This window comes from Ochlerotatus camptorhynchus, unplaced genomic scaffold (genome assembly GCF_037179485.1).
Source record: "Ochlerotatus camptorhynchus isolate MF236.1 unplaced genomic scaffold, CSIRO-AGI_Acam_v1.1 ptg000379l, whole genome shotgun sequence".
In the NCBI taxonomy this organism is placed as follows: Eukaryota; Metazoa; Arthropoda; class Insecta; order Diptera; family Culicidae; genus Ochlerotatus; species Ochlerotatus camptorhynchus.
In genome coordinates this window covers 2,043,597-2,064,266 of record NW_027040867.1, presented here as the reverse complement: position 1 = coordinate 2,064,266, position 20,670 = coordinate 2,043,597, and the positions used below count along the sequence as shown (strand labels likewise).

The 20,670-nt window shown below is 37.9% G+C and overlaps 2 protein-coding genes across 6 annotated transcripts in view; both read right to left on the bottom strand.

Annotated features, from left to right (window-relative positions):
* The window catches only part of dlt (codanin-1 like protein dlt), a 693,339-nt gene that overhangs the window by 361,125 nt on the left and 311,544 nt on the right, over positions 1–20,670 (bottom strand). The window lies entirely within an intron of this gene.
* brat (brain tumor) overlaps positions 8,616–20,670 on the bottom strand; it is a 33,030-nt gene continuing 20,975 nt past the window's right edge. For 4 of the 5 annotated variants that reach the window (XM_065232900.1, XM_065232901.1, XM_065232899.1 and 1 more), the window contains exon 3: positions 8,616–11,994. The gene's annotated coding sequence lies outside the window, so the exon portion shown is untranslated. The remainder of the gene's footprint in view (positions 11,995–20,670) is intronic. The other variant, XM_065232903.1, reaches the window with a different exon arrangement.

Here is a 20,670-nt window from a genome sequence, read left to right as displayed (position 1 = left end):
CGCAAGATGAATTATTCAGTCGAAATAGAGTTTGACCACTTCCTTGTTCCGGTACCACTTCCGAAAGTAGTTAATGGTTCTTAGTCCGGAAATTGATAGGAGGAAACCCTTGTTGGTCTTTTTCAAGGTATTTCAGAATTTGGCCAGGTTTTGCTAGGAGTCACCCCACTGTGCAGGGGGGTGTCATTAAAAGTAACCCTTCTTCCAAGAAAGCACGGGGTGAACCCGTTCGGAATGTTAACTACCGACTGTGCTTTTCTTGCGGATGGCACAAAGTGGAAAATCGTTTCTCGCACAGAACGGTACAGACATATTCTGGGAGGATGAGGCGGAGGAGGGCTTTTTTGGTTTTAATGATCGTCGAGCAAGGAGCAAGCAAAGCCGTTTAGAAGGGGAGTCCCATCGGAAACGGCTTTGCTTTTGTACAGTTTCTAAATTGAAGGCTTAGAGGAAGTAATCCTTGGTTGTCGAAGGACACCCAAAGTTGAGATTTAGCTTCCAACGCTTCAACTTTAAAAATTTAGCTTCCATCACATCGTTCACAGCTCGTTATTCAGCTGCAATCCGAAGAATAGGCTCCGCAAAACGCACAGGATTCTTCTCTGTGTGTTCAATTTGTGCTCCTCCGCAGTAACCTGAACTGGGTAAAATAATTGGTATTTACTTGGACCCAACCCTGTTCGGAAGTGGAAGAAAATTCCATGGGAAAAATGATGAAATTTTTTCTGCGACTGGCCAGAACGAGTACAGCACGTTAATTGTTTTTCCGCCTCCTTAGGCCGATACCCAAAATGTATGGACATTGGGGGTGGTTGAATAAAATGTAAAGGCCAGCAAATGCGGTCACGTGTGAAGTCTGTACTAAAAACGAGGGGAAAATGTGCCTTGTTAGCTTGTTTGTGTATAAAGGAAAATCCAATCAGCTCAGTTCAGCAGAATGGAATGCCTTTATTTGATCTTTGCTTGTTTAGTTTGTTGGAATGAGTTCCAGTTCCAAATTGTTCCAACAAAGGAATTCATTATTGTTAGGAAGCATTGACTCAAGCGTCTAATCTTTTTTACAAGTTGATTACTTTTCAGTTCAAATGCTGTTGACTGTTTGGTGTACAATATATCAATACATTGTACTAAAAAAAAAATCTCTCTCTCTCTCTCTCTCGCTATCTACCTGGCTTTGACGCTCTTACGAGATTGTGTCTGATCTGAACTTAGTGTTCCTTGATGGGGTGTTTGCTTTTTTGCTGCCGTGTTGGTGCTAGTGTACTAAAACTGTACTAAAAAGTAGTCCAGGTGAAGTAAACAGGGCGTCAGCATCTACCAGCATGAGATTTCGGGAGGGACTGAAATTCGTGTTAGTTGGTTGAGCTGGTTGAGCTATTTGGCGGTGCTGAACCAGTATATATGTAAACAATTGAGAGCTTTATAAGCCAACCAATTAATGAAATTGTATTTTGTGTGGCAAGCTTGGGAAGTTGAGAGCATTTCCAACCGAAAACTTTCCTAGACCGAACCGGGAATCAAACCCACGATTAGGCTGAGGCTCTGAGGCCCTGTACTAAAAGTTCATTCAAGGTTAATATTATATGTATTTTGATCAAAGTACTAAAAAGAACATTATATATTTGGTTATTCGAAGTGGATGTGGAGATGCGTTAGCCTGCGGCTAAAAATCTCCCTAGCACATATTTAAAAAAAAACTGAATGTGCTAAATTAGTATTAAACCATTTTTAGTACAATGTAATGTTTAATGGTCAGTAACAATGATTTATTTTAATAAAATTAAATTTAGCGTATTCAAAGTTCACTCACTTTGGACGGTAACAACCGTTTTTGGCTCCAGTGCTTGCTCATACTGCCTGCACTGATCATAAGTCCACTTATGTAGTAGCCCAGTTGAAGCAACTTCATTGTGACTAAAATGAATCGCAGATGTGCTATTAGGTAAGTGCCATGTCTTCAAAAACTACGAATTTTGGGTATAGAGCCATAAGGCCGAATGTCATTAGGCCGCACGCCATTAGGCCAAATGGGCATTAGGCCACATTTCAAGAAGTGAAGGATTGAACTTTGAGTATTCATTGGAACAATTTTCCACACTCTGGAACTTCAAAAATGTTCCAGGATCTCTGTCTGATAAGGGAAATCCATACATGAATACATGAAATCATAGGTAATTATTCAAATCGACCTATCTGATTTTGTAAACAATCACTTCAATCGATGTTTTGTGGCAACTGCTAGCTCACTCATAGAAACTTGGGAAAAGATTCCCAAAATGAATCCCATCATGTTTTTTTTTTCAAAAGCGTCGAAAACAAACCAACGCAGCACAAGAATGAAAGAAGTTGTCTCTCCAGGTTTAAGATTACATTGTAATTTACAGAGCAAGCAAGCCTTTTGGCATGGGATATTTTAAAAGCAGGGGCAAACATAATTGGATTTTTCAACAAATGCTGTGCAAATGGTTTGAACCGTACACTATTTAAATAAAAATAAAATTTGTAGCAAGTTCTGTTAAAAAAATCCGTTCTGTTATTTTCATTGAAATTAAAAAAAAATGTGTTACTTCAAAGAAAAGATTCTATCGTTAAATAACATTTAAACTGAACAGGTTTTTCTTGAATTTTGGCAAAAGAGATCTAATTTCAGTTGGCCAACTTTGTTTGTAAATGGTTCAATCGATTGCGATAAAATTGAAAAAAATATGAATTGACAAAAACTTTTCTAGAAAAGTGAAATTCACCTAGATCAAAATCATGCCCCTTCGTCGAAAAAAAAAGTATATAGCATTATTTCAAGTACGAACCCCACAATTCGAGCAGTAGAGGGTTAAAAGGGGGAAAGAGACCGCCCTGTAGCCACGAAATTTCAACAGCATTGCGTTGACATTTCTCCTCTTCCCATTCTAATCCCTTCAATGAGCACTCATTTAAGTACGTGAAAATTAAATGATTTTCCCATTCAAATCGAATACACTGTTTCTATTGAGTCGCATTAAAAATCAGACTAGATTCTGCTGCTATCCAAATTGATTACTTACTAAGGTGCGGTACTCGAAGAGAGCACTTCAGAACCGCCATGCACTCGGTACCGATTTTTCACACCCCACAAATCACACGGCCTGATCCAAGTGGTTCGTAATCATTTCCCACTATAGCCGAATGACGCCAGCTACGGCTCTGTAGAGTCCAACGCAGTCTAGAGGAACCATCTTCAGCAACATGTGCATAGATGAACTACGTGCAATTGCACATGCAACACGTACTTCTATTTCCGCTGCCTAGTTGGCTTCCCAGAACCCACCGCCAGCAAGCAGGGGGAAGTCATATTTCACGTTTTGGATTAATCTGTATGTATGAACACACACGCGATTTGCACCGACTCTACGGAACCCTGTTCTCTTTCTCCCGGACGTATGTACATGTGTGCAGTATGCTATGCACATACAATTTAATCACGTCCAGCAGTAGCACGTACTTCCTTGATCTGCCAACTATAGGCAGCAGTAGCACAGCGCAAAGGCCTTAGTTATTCGAAAATTTCTCATTCTATTCTTAGCTGATCTCGAATTGCGCAGCCCTCGCCCCACTTACTCTGCTGGACTAACGCGTCGTCGTCGTCGTCTTCGTCTTGGATACCACGCCTTAGAGACCTACTACTAACTGGAGACGACAAGCCAAGTGTATGAAGTTTTACTTAGTACAAATTGCGCGTGGCTTCTGTGAAATTAAACAACACATGCCGCCACGTGGGGTGACTCAATCAGTCAAACTGAAATCGACTGGAGTGGGACGGCTGCTAACTCTGTTAGACCCCTTGACTCTGCCAGCGCGGAAAGTAATAGAGCTACGTTTGCGGCATTGCCCACTCAAAACCCGCCTCGTGCGGTGGGAATTAAATGTTTAGGGGAGAGTGTTGTTTGAATTTCGTCGATCTTCTTTAATTTCGAGCGCTTTCAACCCACATTCCCCTATTATCGAAGCGAACAATTTGTAATATGACTTTTCACACTTACCCTTCCGGCACTGGGGTGAGATGTGGGGTGCGGTGGCCTCCACCCCGATTTCGGAGAAGAAATGAAAGAGAGCGGCGACAAAGCATTTGTGTAGGCAAAAACCAGCTGATTCGGGTACGAATGGATTGACCAACATTCCGCCGAGTGACGATGATCAAATGTTGATTGGTGACGCGAAATTTGAATCGCTGTAACAGCACATATTGACGGGCCGGTTTCGTCGAAGTCTTCAGTCTGCCGGTCTGTCAGTCCCCCGGTGGAGGTCCGGTTACCTCTGTGCTACTGATCTGATGGGCTGGCGAAATGCGACCGTGAGACGGTAATTTATTACAGGAATGGTCAGTTATTGCACATATCGGCAATATCACCACCAAATACAAATAAAATTCGTGTCGTTGGTATGGTGCGCTTAGTATGGTGCTGTAGTTCCGAGAGTGGTATTGAAGGCCACCAAGGCAAAGAGGCAAGCGTGTGAGGGTTGCGCATCTGCTTCATGTTTATTCAGCTGGATTTTGGAATGGAGCAAAAAACTGATATCGCACTCGAAAGGCGATAGGAAAGCGAAGACTCCAGACGGAGTGGAAAGAGTCAAAATTGTTGTGAGAAAATCTGAAACAGTGATGAAACATTGGACGGCTGTCATTGCATGCTCGTAATGGGGATCGCGTTCAGTTTATTCAATTTTTGATTTTGATCAAAAATTATTACAAACTGTTTACTGAAACTTGATCTGTAAATCTCAAAACGTAGGTTTTCTTTGGGTAAAGAAGTTCTTGAATCTCTTTCAGCGATCTTTTTCAAAAGATAACCTATGAATGATTCAGGCCCATGGCCGCTGAGACTAACTCAAATTTGAGAAGAATTTCTTCAATTTTCTTCAAAATTTACTTCAAATTCAACTGTAGCAAGGCCCGTTTATTGAACAATATACCAAAAGATTGGTGACTATGAATAAGAAGAAATTTCAATGCCATCGCAATAATTTACCATCGATACTCAAATGATGTACCACGAAGTGACAAAATAGAATCCATGGCGAATAACACTTTCATGGTTCTCGGCTCCGTGGAGTCTTTTTGGACATCTAACAAATAAACTAACTGGAAAAAATGACACTCACCAGTGACAATCTATGATCTACAAAATATGTAGCACTCGGCACTCGGAGCGAGAGCTTCTCTCAGTACGATGATGAGAATGACCGAAAAGCGATAAATCTTCAACATCGCTAACGCATTTTGTTTTCCACCGATAGATGTTCCAGTATGTGTGTGTTACAAACATAGACTGGAAAAATGGCATGGAATCTATAGGGGGAAAAGCGTTAGGTTTTCATTCTTGCTTATAATTTAGCTTTCAATTCTGAAACTGGTAATTGCATGGACACTCACTCACCCAATCCAGATCGTAACCGTTCAGTATGTTAGCCCCCAATCGGATTTACACTCGCCTATGAACGTTTTTAACATTCTTTTAGTTTCTCTCCTGATTTATTCGTTCAACTGCTATCAGCTCCGAGTCTACGTGCAAGGGCGCTGTGCTTTGTGGAGCATTTGAAAACTCAGCTAAATGTGTTCTTGGAATCTCATGAGGGGTAAAACAGTGTTACTTTCATTCTCGATTCTCGCAAGAAGAGTTTAGCACACCCCTGCAGGGCCCTGATCAAAAGGCATACCGTGGCCCCCGGAAATCTGGCCGTTTTTAATCTGTATACTTTTTAGTTCGAACCCCACTAATCTGCACACCGTGCAAACTAAAACTCGCTCAGACTTTAGCACATGGAATGGAGTAAAGCGAAATGGAACATTGTGAAACGGAACGCAGAATCAAAACAAAGCATCAAATAAGGCTACCAGAAACACGGTTTTCTGATGCTCATAGTGTTACCAAAAGTTCAAATTCAAAATTAACCCCATTAATATTAATAAATATTTCTGAACAAAACAGTATCAAGATAATTTTCTAGATTCAGTATATTGCTGGCTGTAAAAACTTCTGCTTTCATTCATTGTATAATATTATTTCAAAGGTCTTTCAATTATCATATTACGGAATCTGTATATGCAGTAATTCGTTACAGATTATGTATATTATCTACACAAATCTATGTATAGCAGAATCTTACATTTTCTGGATGGATGTCTGGATGGAAGACATTGTGGTTGCCAGGGGTTTATTTTTTGAATCATCTTCCAGGAGAAAGATTCAAATGATTGAGCTCGTTAAATGGTTCTTAAAATACTAGCTGATTCTTTGGAATTTTAACGGAATGTACCAGCTCTTAAAGAAATAATTATGATTTGAATTCAATGTGCAGTGAATCATTCGAGGCATTGATTGAGCTCCTTTAAAGGATTCTACTTTAAAATCCTTTCTTGTAATCATTAGATCCTCCAGAACGTATTTCTTTCTAACACAGTTTCGAAATAAACTGAACATTTCTTTCATTTTCTTCCCTTGGAAGCTTATCTCAAGACCAGTTCATGGCATTTGAACACTTCAAGGATCTTTTCAGCTGAGCACTAAGCATTTCTGTGGCATCTAAAAAAGTTAGTTATAAGTTGAGAATCCTATTTATAAAATGAATAAAAATTAGTTTGTAGAATGTTTAATAATGCAACTAGAATTTTCAGATGCCTCACAAAGGTTTTCAATATTTCCGTTTTGGATACCGATATTTCCGTTATATTTTTCAAGTATGTCTGGACTTATCGGAGGGTATGAAAGATGCTTATGCATAAGCATAACATCCAAAAAAGTAATTAAAACTTAAGTAACAAAAAAATTACCCACTTCAATATTTTTTGAATGAGTTTCATTAGAATGCTTATGAAAAATGCCTTCTTATGAGAAAATTATAAGTTGGACACTTAAAAATTAACAAAATCATTGAACATCAACTTTTGATCAAATGTTTGGACTTTTTGTTTACACAAAAGTCACAATGGTTTTCTGTGCAAAATTTCACAAACATTCGTCCAAAAGTTTTTTTTTTTTTTTTTTCTTTATTAAGAGACTTTCAGCCTTGGGCTGGTTCGTGTATTCGTTCAAAAGTATTTGTTCTATGGTTTTTGTAAATTTGTTAGTGTCCTACTTGAAATGTTCAAAGAAGATAGCTTTTTTTGTAAGCGTTTTATTGAAAAATATTAAACAAACATTGAAGAGGGTAATGTTTTCTTGTTATTCATGATTTAAACACTTTTATTTTTATTTTCAACCCAAAATTATCTGATTTTTTTACCATGTATGTTTTTTTAAAAGGATTCAACAACTTTTCTCGGACGCCATTGCGATTGGAAGTGACGTTAGTAAGAGCCTCACAGAGAGCGCCAAATCATTCTTCTGGTTCAGTTCGCTCCGTCTCTTTTGAGTTTTTATCATTTTTATTTGTTTCTCTCACCGCTCACTTGAGATGAGGGCTGCCTAACCCACAGGGCAAGATAATTTACTAAATTCTTCTAAGCATTAATGGTGTATTCAGATCGAAGCGTGCATTAGTAGAGCGGAGCAAAATTTGTGTTGGTATGAGAGAGACAACTACTTCTTTTCTCTCTGTCTTGTACCTTCGCAAAATCTCGCTCCGCGCGTGGAATATCGCTTAGGACGGAATTCACCATAAGTGTGCCGATTTGGCATGTTCCTACAAGCCTGAAATTTGACGATGTATTTATTGAGGTTACTTCCTACTTAAAGGATTGATTGGTAGTTAAAATGAACTTCAAACGTTTAGTTAGAGAAATTTCACTGTTGTCAGCGATACAAAAAATAATAGCATTCGAATTTCAATTTTGAGTTATGATAAAAAGTCGTAATTTAAATTTTGCCTTTTTCTTATTCGTTAAAAAATTGATTCACCACTACTTTGCATGCAATGAAACATTAGTTGAATCAGCGATTCATTGAAATCTTCCTATCTACTAAGCTGTGTCCATAAATGCTTTTGGATGGTGTTTTTTGGTTTGCAAACACATTGTTGCTGCCAGTTGGAGAATTTTCCTACCGAACCAACAAGTCCTACCTTGTCAGTCAGACGGGGACAGATGCGTTCCTGATTACAGTGTTTCTTTCTTTCTTTCCAACTAACGAATAACGTTACTCTGTAATAATCCAATCGTACAATAGGAATCAATACAAGCAAAGACTGAACCCTTCAACTAGGTAAACAGGATAGAAAAAAAGAACCTCATGCCATCGGCAGGAATTGAACTCATGCTGTCATGCTACGCCGCTGCCCGAAAGACCTCGCAGCTATCCCCATCAGCTCCACACAGTTCAGTACGAGTCGGAAGAAGACGAAGTGAAAGCGAAAAGACATTTTTGTTAGATCAGGTTAGTATCAACGAAAACGGTCGGACAAATGGAGAGGGGGCGAAAAGTAAGACCCTGTACACGCAAGTTTTTGAGAGTTAGTGAGTTTGTGATTGTTGCTTGGGTTAGTAGTAGTGGTATATTTTTTAGAGTAAAGAAATTTGAGTTAGTTGAGATAATGATGGCGGTGGTGATGCTGATGTGATGTGAGTGTTAGTTAGCATAAAAAAATTATAAGCTTTGGTTTGTTTTGTTTTTTTGTTCAGTGATAAAATAAAAAATCGTTTGAAATTTTATCTAAACAACTCATTCTTTTATTTTTGTGTATTTTTTTCAATTATTTTGTTAATAAATCATCGAATAGTATATAATTTAAAAATAATCAAAAAAGTAAGTAACTTTCTAGTTTATTTCTAATAAAAATTAAAACAATTTCCAGGACCTCGGACGGAAATCGAAACGGATTCCACGTGAGCCCATATCCAAACAGTGTTGGCAGTTGGCAGTTGATTCGATTTCGAGTAGATCACGTGGAATCGTTTGATTTCCGCCTCCCGCCTGGGTGCTAGTTTTTGCTTGTTGTCTTTAAGTTTGTCGTTTGCTCTTAAACCCAAGAAAAAAACATACTTGTTGATGTGTTTTCACGATTTTTGTGTTGTATTTCGTTCTTCTTTCTTATAAATGCTTGTGTCTATCTTGTGTTGATGATCTTACAGTTTACGGATTGCTCAAATTTCGTTGCTTTAAAAAATATACAATTGTATGCGTTCGCTCTCTTCCCGCAACTTTACAATACACAAGTATAGGGTTGTGTCAAAACTCGTTAAACTCAAAAACTTAAGTGTAATAATTTAACAAAACAAAAATCAACATAACCAACAAAGGTGTATAATATTAATTTAAAAAGGTGATCGCTTTTCTAAATGCACAATAATAATATATCAAAATAATAATAGGTTTACTTTTATATATAAAAATACAATAATAAAAAATGAGATAACTAAAAGTGATACTGCTAAACACTAACTATCCAAAAAAAAAATGGGGTAAAAATGAGTAATATGTAGCAAAAACACACACAGAAATATGACGACTTGCTTGCCTTACATGTTAACATGAGATACTTTCTACAGACATATAGTGTTTGTTTTGTTTCATCATAGTGTAAAAAAAGCTGAGGCACGCAAAAATACAAAGAACTAGACGCAAGTGTATAATAATAAAAACAGGATTCCTCCTTGTCCTTAAATGTAAACGAGCAAAAAACAAAAACAAAAAATCAGTAATACTGCACTGTAAGATTTATACGAGTAAAAAAACTAGTTCCCTTTCGTAAGAAAATTTCCATTGATGCACGAACGCAGGGTGAGTCGCAGGGGGTTCTTTTTCTACAATGAACACAGGTTTGGAAAACTAACTACATTCGATTCGAGGAGCTTGGCTGCGGTCCTCTCGTTTTTTTTTTTGCTAACTTTGTTTTCCCCTTTGCTCTGTGGATTCCCAGCTGGCAGCCGAAGGAGAGTGAGAGAGACAGAGGGAGTCAAAATCCAAGCGGCTAGAGTTAGGAATAAATAAAAAGAAAACGCGCACACACACATATAAGAGAGAAAAAATAAACGAAATCAAAATCATTAGAATAAATTACGGATAATTGAATTGAAACAAATAAAATGTATCTAACTGCTAAGCTGATTTAAGTAGACTAAGTTAAACAATAAAAATGGAGACGGAGTAGGAGATTGAATTTATGTTACATTTTGACGTTTTGGATTGCGCCCTCGAACCCACTGTGCGGGACGGGCCCTGATCGAGTGTTGCTTTTTCCACATTTCCGCTCTTCGTATCAGATAATTTTGGTTTTATCGTAAAACGCTACAAAACAGTTCAACAATTTACCTAAATATTTTCTTTTAAATATATGTGTCCTACTAAAGTGCCTAATTGTTTAATTCGCTCCAATGATTCGCGCGGGAATTTTTGCTGTTGTTGCCAATTTTTAAGTAATAGATTATTTTTCATTTCTCGTTTACGCTTGACCTTAACCCTACACGGAGATGATATACCTACATATATCAACATAAAGTAATAGAAACATTCGTTTTCCATGGTTCACCGCCGGGTCTGCGAGCTACCCGGCCGGCGACGACTTAGATTCATATAGATTCAAGTTTGGGGGGGAAATGTCAGTTATGAATCGCACCGACCCAACGACGCATTGGACCGATCGACCTACCGACGTTTCGGTTGGCCTTCGCCAGGGTCGTTACCTGTGGTAATTTTCCGCTTCTCGAGCGGTAATTTCCATTTATAACGAATCTGAGTCGCGTAAATTTGCAACCGGTACGATCGACAGTTGACATTTCCAAGTCTTATTGTATCGAAAAACTATAATATTGAAGCACTGAATAAAAACATCTTCTCACTAGCGAAATGAAAATCGAATAATCTCGACTTAACTAACACGCGTCCGCGTATGCATGGATGTGTGTGTGTTTCTTACTAACCTTTAATGAATGTACGTTTCTGTGTTTCTGCTTGTAATCTAGTCAATTGTGAACGAACATATACCCTGATAATAGTAATAAAAACACGCTGTTCCTCCTTGTTCCTCTCGGTCTAGTTAATAAGTATGCATAAACATATACAAACCGGACGGTCCTGACTAGGATAATAATTCAGGCATCGTCCAAATAGAGAGAGTGTGTGAGTGCTTACATTTAAAACTCAATCGTAATTCACAATACTAACCCTTACTTATCCACTTGCAATAACAATTGTTCAGTCGTAAAGAAGTCAAATCGATTTGCATTAATCAATAGCTAATAATGAGTCGCTTTCATTCAAACACCCCAGACCAATCGGGACGCGACTTCGCGTCCCACCATCGTTGGCCTTTACTAATTTTTAATAATATGTATAAAAAAGCTGTTTGTGTGTGTGTGTGTGTTATTTTCACCGTCTACCTTAAAAAAAATCTGTCATAATCTCTCATGTGTTCACGTGTTTTTTTTTTCTGGGTTCTCCGTATGTCAATATTAATTAAGGGATTGAGAAATCCAAAATTTCCCCACTATCAAACTCGTTATCAGAGCGCTAAAAAGTTCTTACTTGACTTTTCTTGCACACGCTACCGCGTGCATGTGCATGTGTGTGTGTGTGTGTGATTGCGTTCTCAATTTCTTTGTCGGTTGTTCGTCTCTCCCTCGACGCACGAATTCGGCTCCCTCGGCGAACTCCATCATACCACATAGTAAACAGCTGGCTTCCAGATTGATAACACACATGTTTTACGTTTTCATCATCATCATTTGCCGCCGTCCTGTAGTCGTCTTATTATTCATACAGAAATTTCTTCTAGGGGCGCGCGCGGGGACAAAGCCGGGTAAACCGTGTCACCCTGCAGCGACGGTTCTTGGAACAACAGAAACGGAAAAAATTCTGGCCGGAACAGAGAAAGAGAGCACAGGCGCGCGCGCCCGCCATCTTCCACCACTTTTCCCCTCACTTACACCAACAATGCACACAAACACCAATATCAGAGCACGGAGAATGCTGCTCACGTCTCGTTCTTCCGGTTTTTGCCTGCTCGTCGGGTTCATCGGCTTCGTTCTTGGTCATTTTGGCTCTTGTTGCTCGGTTGATGGTTCCCGGCTTCTCTTCGGCTGTCGATCTAGAATTAAATTGGAGATTGTTGTTTTTTGTGGGAATTAATATGAAATGTTTTACTCTCAGAAAGTGTGCAAGAGTTCATCGGATCCTTATTTTACCATACAACGCTTCTCTTTCTTTTTCGTTGTTGTCGTCGTAGTCGTTTCATCGGTTAGAACTGGTACACAGCTGCGATTGGTGATTCATCCTATTCGAATGCAGATGAGGACCGCGATGATTTAATCATCACTATTTTCAGCGCAAGATAAGAATGTTTGAGATTTCGGAACCCAATTTGATCTCATTACGGATGCTATCGGCAAACGAGCACTATTCAAATGACTTGCTCGTTAATTAAGGTGACACGGTATGTCAATTACCGGATGATGTAGATATTTAGATTAGGAACAACCCAGAAGTAATCTAATCTAGATTGAGAAAATAAATCAGCCCTGCAGTTAAACTAGATCGGCAACGTGATTATTGTGATGAGTGATAGATCCAACCGGTTGATTTAGTTTGCCTGGACGTTTTTGAGAGGGAAAGTTCTCTTGATTTCGGAAGCAGTGATTGTATTAAAAAAAAACAATTGACGCCGTCTTCAAGACTGGTTGTACAGACTGAACGGACTGAACGGACTGAACACTTATAATAGTACACTGAGGCAAATGAACGTAAGAATTCTATAAGAACCACTTATGAATTTCAACCACGTCTTATATCAGAAAATCGTTTTGTATGCACCAATCACACAAACAATGCGTGAAAATAAATGTTTGCTAAAATTTTATGTTCAACGATGTTTGAAGTATCCATTGTGTCTAGCATTTTTGATAAGTTGAAAGCTTATACATAAGTTTAAAAGTCTTAAAAATGTACTTTGTTTTTTTTGTTATTTTGTTGTTTATTTGTTATTCAGTTTCCTACACACTAAAGTTTTGTTTCCGTGTTCGATGAATTTTACCGAAATCTGAACAGCTGAACGTTCGGTAAAACTTTGACCTTCATTTTAAAGGCTATTGAATTTGAAAATAATATCAAAACATGTTCAACCTTGTTTAAATGATCAAATCTTGTCATTTTAGTGGAAATTTAGTTTCAAAGTAGCTGAAAAGCAATTGAAATGAATTGCATAAATTTTACCAAAAACTTCAGCTGTTCAGATTCAGCGATAATTTCTAAATGTGTATAACTTTAGGTTTGTTCTCGTACTTGCTTTTTTGCTTTTGCTGTAAGAAAATAATACAGGAATCCCCGATTCAAGTAATGGGAATTGCAGGAATTGCTGCTTGTTTATGTCAAAAAATCAGTTCAATTCAACCTTCGTACCAACGAAGTTATTGATGGCAACTGGTTCTTGGGCGTTACAGTTGTACGTGGAATGAAGATGGGTAATTATGGTGTTTTGTATCATTCTCCCAGTTATAGTTACCAGCGTTTTGTTGATTTTTTAGAGAACTTGCTCGAAACATTCCTTGATTCTAGTTAATTAAATATATTGGCTGGTGATTTTAATATTAATTGGCGTGATAACCATAATTCGAATCATTCGAAGCGTTTAGCGGAGTTTCTTATTTTAAAGCAAACGGTAAATGAGTAGGGTAGAGCGCTACTTCGTCGTAATCGCCCATTTCCGTTCTATCGATCAGAAAAGATCAATAATATCAATAATTTCCCCGTGCACAAATCAATAATAGGTTTGCTCCGATGCGTTAGTTCATTAGCTACAACATAAATCCTGTTAGAGCGCATTGTATGAATATTTACGCTCATTGTTCTCAAAACAAAAGAAGCGCTCCTAGCGAATCCCCTTTTTCTACGTTTATCCGTAGGACGAAGAAAATCTAATGGCGTTTCAATGCGTTAGGACGGAATTAAAACTCGTAGAACGAATTTAGAATCAAGAAGCAGTGTTAGATTTTAGACAATATCTCAACAATTTGTGACTCTTTATCAAATCCAACGGTACGTATGGAAAGGTGAATAAATTTGCAAGCCATCTTTGACAGAAACATTCCATTTTTTGTTTAAACTCGTTCAGAAAAGAGTGGTAAAGCGCGGGTTGTGCTTAGTAGGACGGAAATTAGATCAAAAACCCTATACGCATATTTCCATGCACAGTAGAATTTTAATTGACCACGTTTATTCCAATTTTGATTCCATTTGTTCAGTTACGGAAACTGATTTAAAAATAACCGAACATGAGACCTAAGTGATAAAGGCCTTAAACTGTGTTAACGATAACGATAATTTTGTAAAATTGAAGGACTGGAGGAAATATTCGAAACAGGCTGTTTGGAATCTTGCTGAGAGGAGCGTGGATTTTCCATTCAGGGCCGGTAAGTTAGATGAATCTACAGCTGTTCTTAATAACGCTTTGAAACGTGTACCAATCAACTAGTTGAGTAACAGTTTGTTTCTTTGAAAAACTCGAACAGCTGGTACAATTTTTGCGTCTTAAACAGAAAACGGACAAATGGTACAAAAAGTTTTGTAGATCAAATAATGACAATCATTGGACTAGGTACCCAATCGCGCGTAATAAGTATTCACAATCGATAAAGAAAACTCGTTGTGAATAAGTACAAAAGAAGATTGATCAGCATCAATACAATAGCAAAGAGTTATGAAAAAAATTAAATCTAGTAATTGCAAACCGCGGTCCATAGCTTTTAATGACACATTAGAACAGTCAGAACAAGTAATTGCATCTAAGTTTAATGATTATTGTGTCGACAGTATTTCATTGATTAATCACTCCATTGAATTGGTCGATCAACCTGACGAAATAAAACAGTCAGTTAATAGTAGTTTTAGATTTGATTTTTCATTAGGAAAATCGGCTGGAGTAGATAATGTTAATGCTAGAGTTGTTCAAGATTGCTTTCATGTCATTGGCCACATCTTGCTGGACCTTATTAATGAATCATTACAAACTGGACATGTGCCACAAATTTGGAAGGAATCCTTAGTGGTCCCTATTCAAAAAGTTTCTGGAACGAGTTTCGTCCCATCAACATGTTGCACACACTAGAGAAAATTTTAGAACTTGTTGTTAAAGGCCAGCTGTTGGAGTATTTAAATAGTAATAGTTTGTTGATACCAGAACAATCGGGATATCGGGAAGGTCATTCTGATGAAAGCGCGTTGAATTTGGTATTTATTATGTATATTAATGACTTGCGACGTGTTTTACGATTTTGCGATATTAATCTTTTGGCAGATGATACTGTGTTATTCATTGTAGCCAAAGATTTAGATGATGCCGTTTTACACTTGAATGAAGATTTGCGTTCTCTAAGTAGATGGTTGAAGTATATGCAGTTGAAATTGAATACAAGTAAAACTTGATTTATGGTAATTTCGCGGAATCGAGTAAATGAGAACGTCTCTGTTGTAATTGAAAATGAGACTTTTGATCGCGTTCGGGAGATTAAATATCTTGGCGTGATTATCGATGACAATCTTAAGTTCAACTCTTACATTGACAATGGCATTAAGAAAATTACCAAGAAGTATGGAATTCTATGTCGACTGAAAAAGGATTTAACTAAACAGCTATACAAATCAATCATCCCTCCTCATCTAGTATTTTGCCCTTTCATTTTATTTCTGGCCAATGAAACACAAATATCGAGATTACAGTGCTTGTACAGTAAAATAATGCGTTTGATATTGAGATGTAATAGATTCACTTCCTCAGCTTTGATGCTAGACACCTTACAATGGTTATCGATGAAGCAAAGAATTGTATATTGGACTATGGTGTACAGTTTTTAAAGTAGTTAACGGTTTGCTGCCTCGATATTTGTGTGATCGAATTGAAAGAGGAAGTGACTTTCATAGATATAATACTAGAAACGCGGTTGAAATAAGAACACCACATTTCTTGACTTGTGCTTCACAAAATTCATTATATTATAAAGCAATAAATGTTTTCAATTCGATGCCTAGACATATCAAACGTTCGGCAACACTTACAGAATTTAAAAGACACTGGATTTCACACGTTAAAACTGTCTTTTGAACAGTTATCCAGTTAGTTTTTCATGAATTGACATATGATGTATCTTGACGAAGTTATTTCTAACGGGTTACTTTATATATTGATAGATTGAGCTCATCGCTAAAAATCTGCTAGTTATCAATTTTATTTTGATGAACGCGTCATTGGGTCGGTACTAATGGATATTTATGGTCGCTATTGAAAATTTAGTCGATTGCTGAATTTATGTATGGGCCCAAATTAGGGGCATTTAGGCCGACATTACATCCATTTCCCCTATTTGAGATATTTGGATTTGAATCAGGCAACACATTTTATTTAAATACATATACATATAGGGGAAATGGATGTAATGTCGGCCTAAATGCCCCTAATTTGGACCCATACTAAATTCAGCAATCGACTACATTTTCAATAGCGACCATAAATATCCATTAGTACCATCCCAATGACGCGTTCATCTAGATAAAATTGATAAATATCAGATTTTTAGCGATGGGCCCAATATTAGATCCATAGGCAGGCATACCAAAAGTACCGCCTCATGACAGTATTTCAACGGCTGTCGCTTTCTTTTTCCTACGACAGCCAGTACATACAACAAGCAGTCCGTCAAACTGTCGTTTCATTGCTACTGTGTTTGAAATTTTATTCGTATGTCGTCAGACTGCTACTACACTACCAGTGTGACACCGAAACTCGTTCGGTTGCTATCACTTTAGTGCAGCCCATTGCAAAATTTTCATCCGATAATTTTTAAAAACGCACGGTCTTGAGCAGCCAACCCGATGTTGACCCGACATTGACCCGACATAAACACATAACTGACCCGACCTTTGGCCGACGTCGATCATAAATTGTCTGCTTTGCCGTATATCAATAATTGTATATAATGTCTCGTGACAGCCTTTTTGTGACAGCCACTTGGGTAATCAGAGGGATGTCGTCGGTTTGTGAAGGCTGTCATGACGACAGAAACATTGAAAACCGGGTCATAAAGAAATGTATAAATACAGCCAATTCGGTTCACTACGTTCCAAGCACGATGATTTTAGCAAAGCGGGTATAGATGCGACTGTCCTAATACAGCTTTCATTCGTTCGTGCGTGCGAATTCAGATACGGTACGGTACGGTACGTACGGTAGCAAGCGGCAGTAAAGCACACATAGCTACAGTCAATTCAGGTATAAACCAACTGTCGCGAGAAGACTGTACTATTTGGAAGCCTGTCCATAGGCCAACATTAGAGCCATTTCCTCTATATATAAATTGTCGTTTGAGAAGAGACTGACAAAATCGGGAAAGCACTGTATTTATCTCCTCAAATTTGTGCTAGTGCTTTCTGTACATGGAATACCAAGCTTTTTTGATCCTTAAAGAATTGTCTAGTAAAAACACAATACTTCATTCAAAACCATAAAAATTGGATGAATTTGCTAGATAGCAAAGAAGCCAAAAAACAAGTGTTGCCAAAAAAACGGGACTGTGGTATGAAGATAGCAATTTCATGCTCATTCATTGATTTGATTGCAACATTTACTGATTCAAAGGATCGAATCATCCTTCTCAAAGGAACTAGCACATACGATTGACGACTAATTTATTATGTCGTAATAACCTTTCGAGAACAGAATAAACAGACGTCAATCATAATTGACCAAACCTTGATTAAAGTTCGGAAATTTCGATTCTCGGAACCATCCGAAAATAGACAGGTATCGGCTTCACACGCCCCACTTCCCGTAAAATGTTCTCTTACCCTACGTAGAAAAAGAAACCATTTTGTCAACAACGCCCCCGTTGCATATTGGTCTTTGGAATGTCAACATCTGGTTGCCATCAGCACCGACCCGTAGCACCCAAATGTTTTGAAACGAATCACGTAGGTTAGATTAGATTGCACCTCGGTCGGTCGTGGGCGAAGAACGTACACATAATTTAGTCTCTTCCGGAAGTTATACAGTTTTTGATTTGGCAGGTACCTGTGCTATCAAATGACTGGAAAAAATTCGTGCCATTTTCAACGAAAATAAGCGTAAAGTAAACCAACTCAGCACGCGTCACATTCTGCAAGAGGATTCGGAGGGCGAAAGGACACCTTCTCGGAATGCTGCTTCGTCGCTGTGGTGCGGTTTGTGGGCTGCGGGACTGTCGGAAAACTCTCCAAGGCACACGTCTCGGCAATCATTGAATTAGCTTCGTTTAGACTTGGGTGCTTGTTGTCGAATGGAAATGGAAAAGAACTTTCCGAAGGCGATGTAAATTAACGCAGAAATCAGTGTAGATTTCAACTTGTAATTAATTCAAACTCCAGCAGGAGCAGCAGCAGCAGCATCTGGTATGCGGGGGAATTCTCGTGAAAAGGACGGAAGCCGTCCGCGTTCACCTGGTACACCGGCTATCCATGCCGTCGAATTTGAGCGTTATTTTTCCACGTAGCAAATTTAATTAACTCGCACAAAGACTGCCTTTCATCTCGACCAGTTTACGTTATTTTCGTTTTTTTTTCTGTTTTGCTGTAAGTAGTTCTTGATTTTGTAAGTGACTGTTCCACCACCAGCAACTACGGGCATGATTTCGGTTGATTGCTCTTGGAAGTGGAAAACTCTTCCAAGGATTTAGTCAGCGGAGCTGGGGTCCTGATTTGTGGAAAAAGGTGGCGTAATTTACCAACCCAACCGGATGGGAGGATTACTGGTACGGGGATAAGGATTGGAAAGTGGTTTTAAATGATCTGAAAAACAAAAAAAAAGTCAGACGAGGGTCGATGGACGATGACTTAGAAGGCAAGGAAGATTGCGGTGTACTTTAATTTAAAATTAATAAACCAACCCAACCCCAACAAACTGTTAGCAATTGGTGCGAATTTCAACTGTCTAGGGAAGCAGCTTCCGGACTGAATTATAAAGACACCTTCTAGAACGTGTCAGAAAAAATAATTACATTCTAAAGTCTTGAAGAATCTGAAAATCTCGAATTCGACTAAATTTCATTTAAAATATCCTCTCCACACAGAATTTGTTGAAAATTTGTCAGATCTCTTAGGCTTAGTAAATCCATAAAGTTTGAGCTAGAATGGTCACTTTGAAGAGATCCAGAGACCACGTCCTGTCTACGGGTCAAACTTTGTCTAATGTAATATCTCTGTGTTTCAAATTTGATTCCTAAGATTCGGGACAGCAGATTTTGATGAGTTTAAGACATTTTGTCGTTTTACCTCATTTTGGCGTCAAATTGGCAGTAAAATCACCACACAAGCTTTATAATATCAAAATAGGCTTGAAACACGCTTAAACCTTAAATGTATAACAAGACGAATTTTGGTTTACACTTTCCCAATTTTTGTCGTATGAAAAATAACATGGTAAAATACTCAGTATTTTGACAAAGATTTATTATTCTATCCAATTCTTTGATACAAGCTGCACTAAATTTAGATGAAAAATCAGGATCAAACGATCATAAATCCGACCAGCAAATAACACATAAAACAGATATCCATGCATTTTTGAAACCATGTTTGCAGTGTTAAGATTAAGACCAGTGCAGTGGCTCTCAAACTTTTGTTAAATTCGACCAACCCCAAAGACAGATAACATAAGGCCAAAATAACCTTTGAAAACCGCAAAAAAAAAAACCAAAACATTTACATAAATTAACCTCACCAACTTATAAATTTTATTAGAGTTATTCTCATATTTTAAGGACTAACAGTAGGATATTTAAAAAAAAAAACTAGCAACAACTGGAAAATTGGTTCAGGGTGGCCATGGAATTTTCATTTTGAAATTCCCGATTTTCCGGAGCAAACCTCAAAAATTTTCCTTTATTTTTCTGGCGCACGGTCGATCGTTAGTTGTTTCCGTCATAACTCAAAAACGGTTTAAAGGTTATAGCTCTCATGTTGACCTATGGATCTAAAGATTGGGTCCATCGATAGCAAAAACTCCATTTCTTCCATTTTTCTTTGCATCATATGGACAATAGAAATGAATATTTTAGGATGCTTGTAAAAAAATTAAAAAAATGCTGCTCTTCAAAACATAGGTATTAGCCTAGCATTAGGGACACTGAGGCTGATATTCCGGGGGAAGTATCTGTCGGGAGATTATCATCCAGGATAAGTAAAAGTGCTTTTGAGACGTCAGACGAAAACTTTCAGAGAAAGTTTAGAGAAACTTGCTGAAAAATCAAAAAAAAAAACACTTTCGGGACAAGCCAGTAGAACTCCTGGTGTAAGTTAGAAATAGTTCCGAGGAAAAAGAACAACAATCATGCGGTAGAAGTCCGAAGAAACTTCAAAAGGAATTATGGAAAATAATCACAGAACCTGTCCAAAGAGCTTCCGGAGGAAATCGGAAGCACTTCTGGGAGAAGTCGAAAGAAACCTTCAGGAGAAATTGAAAGAATCTTCAGATGGAAGTCGTGAAAAACATCTTAATAAAAATGGGTGAAATTTCCGACGAAAATTGCCTTCTTGGATCCTTCAGGCAAGCCTGAATAATCTTTTAAATTAAATCGGAACATAGTTCCGGAAATAGTTCGAAGAAGCTTGAGAAGGAAGTCAGAAGAATCGAAGAATTGAAAGAAAAGGATGTCTCCTGTACTTTGGGACTATTACAGACATGTTTCATCGTACCATAGCAACAAGCGATGAATGGATGTTTTGAATATTTTGGATATTATTATGA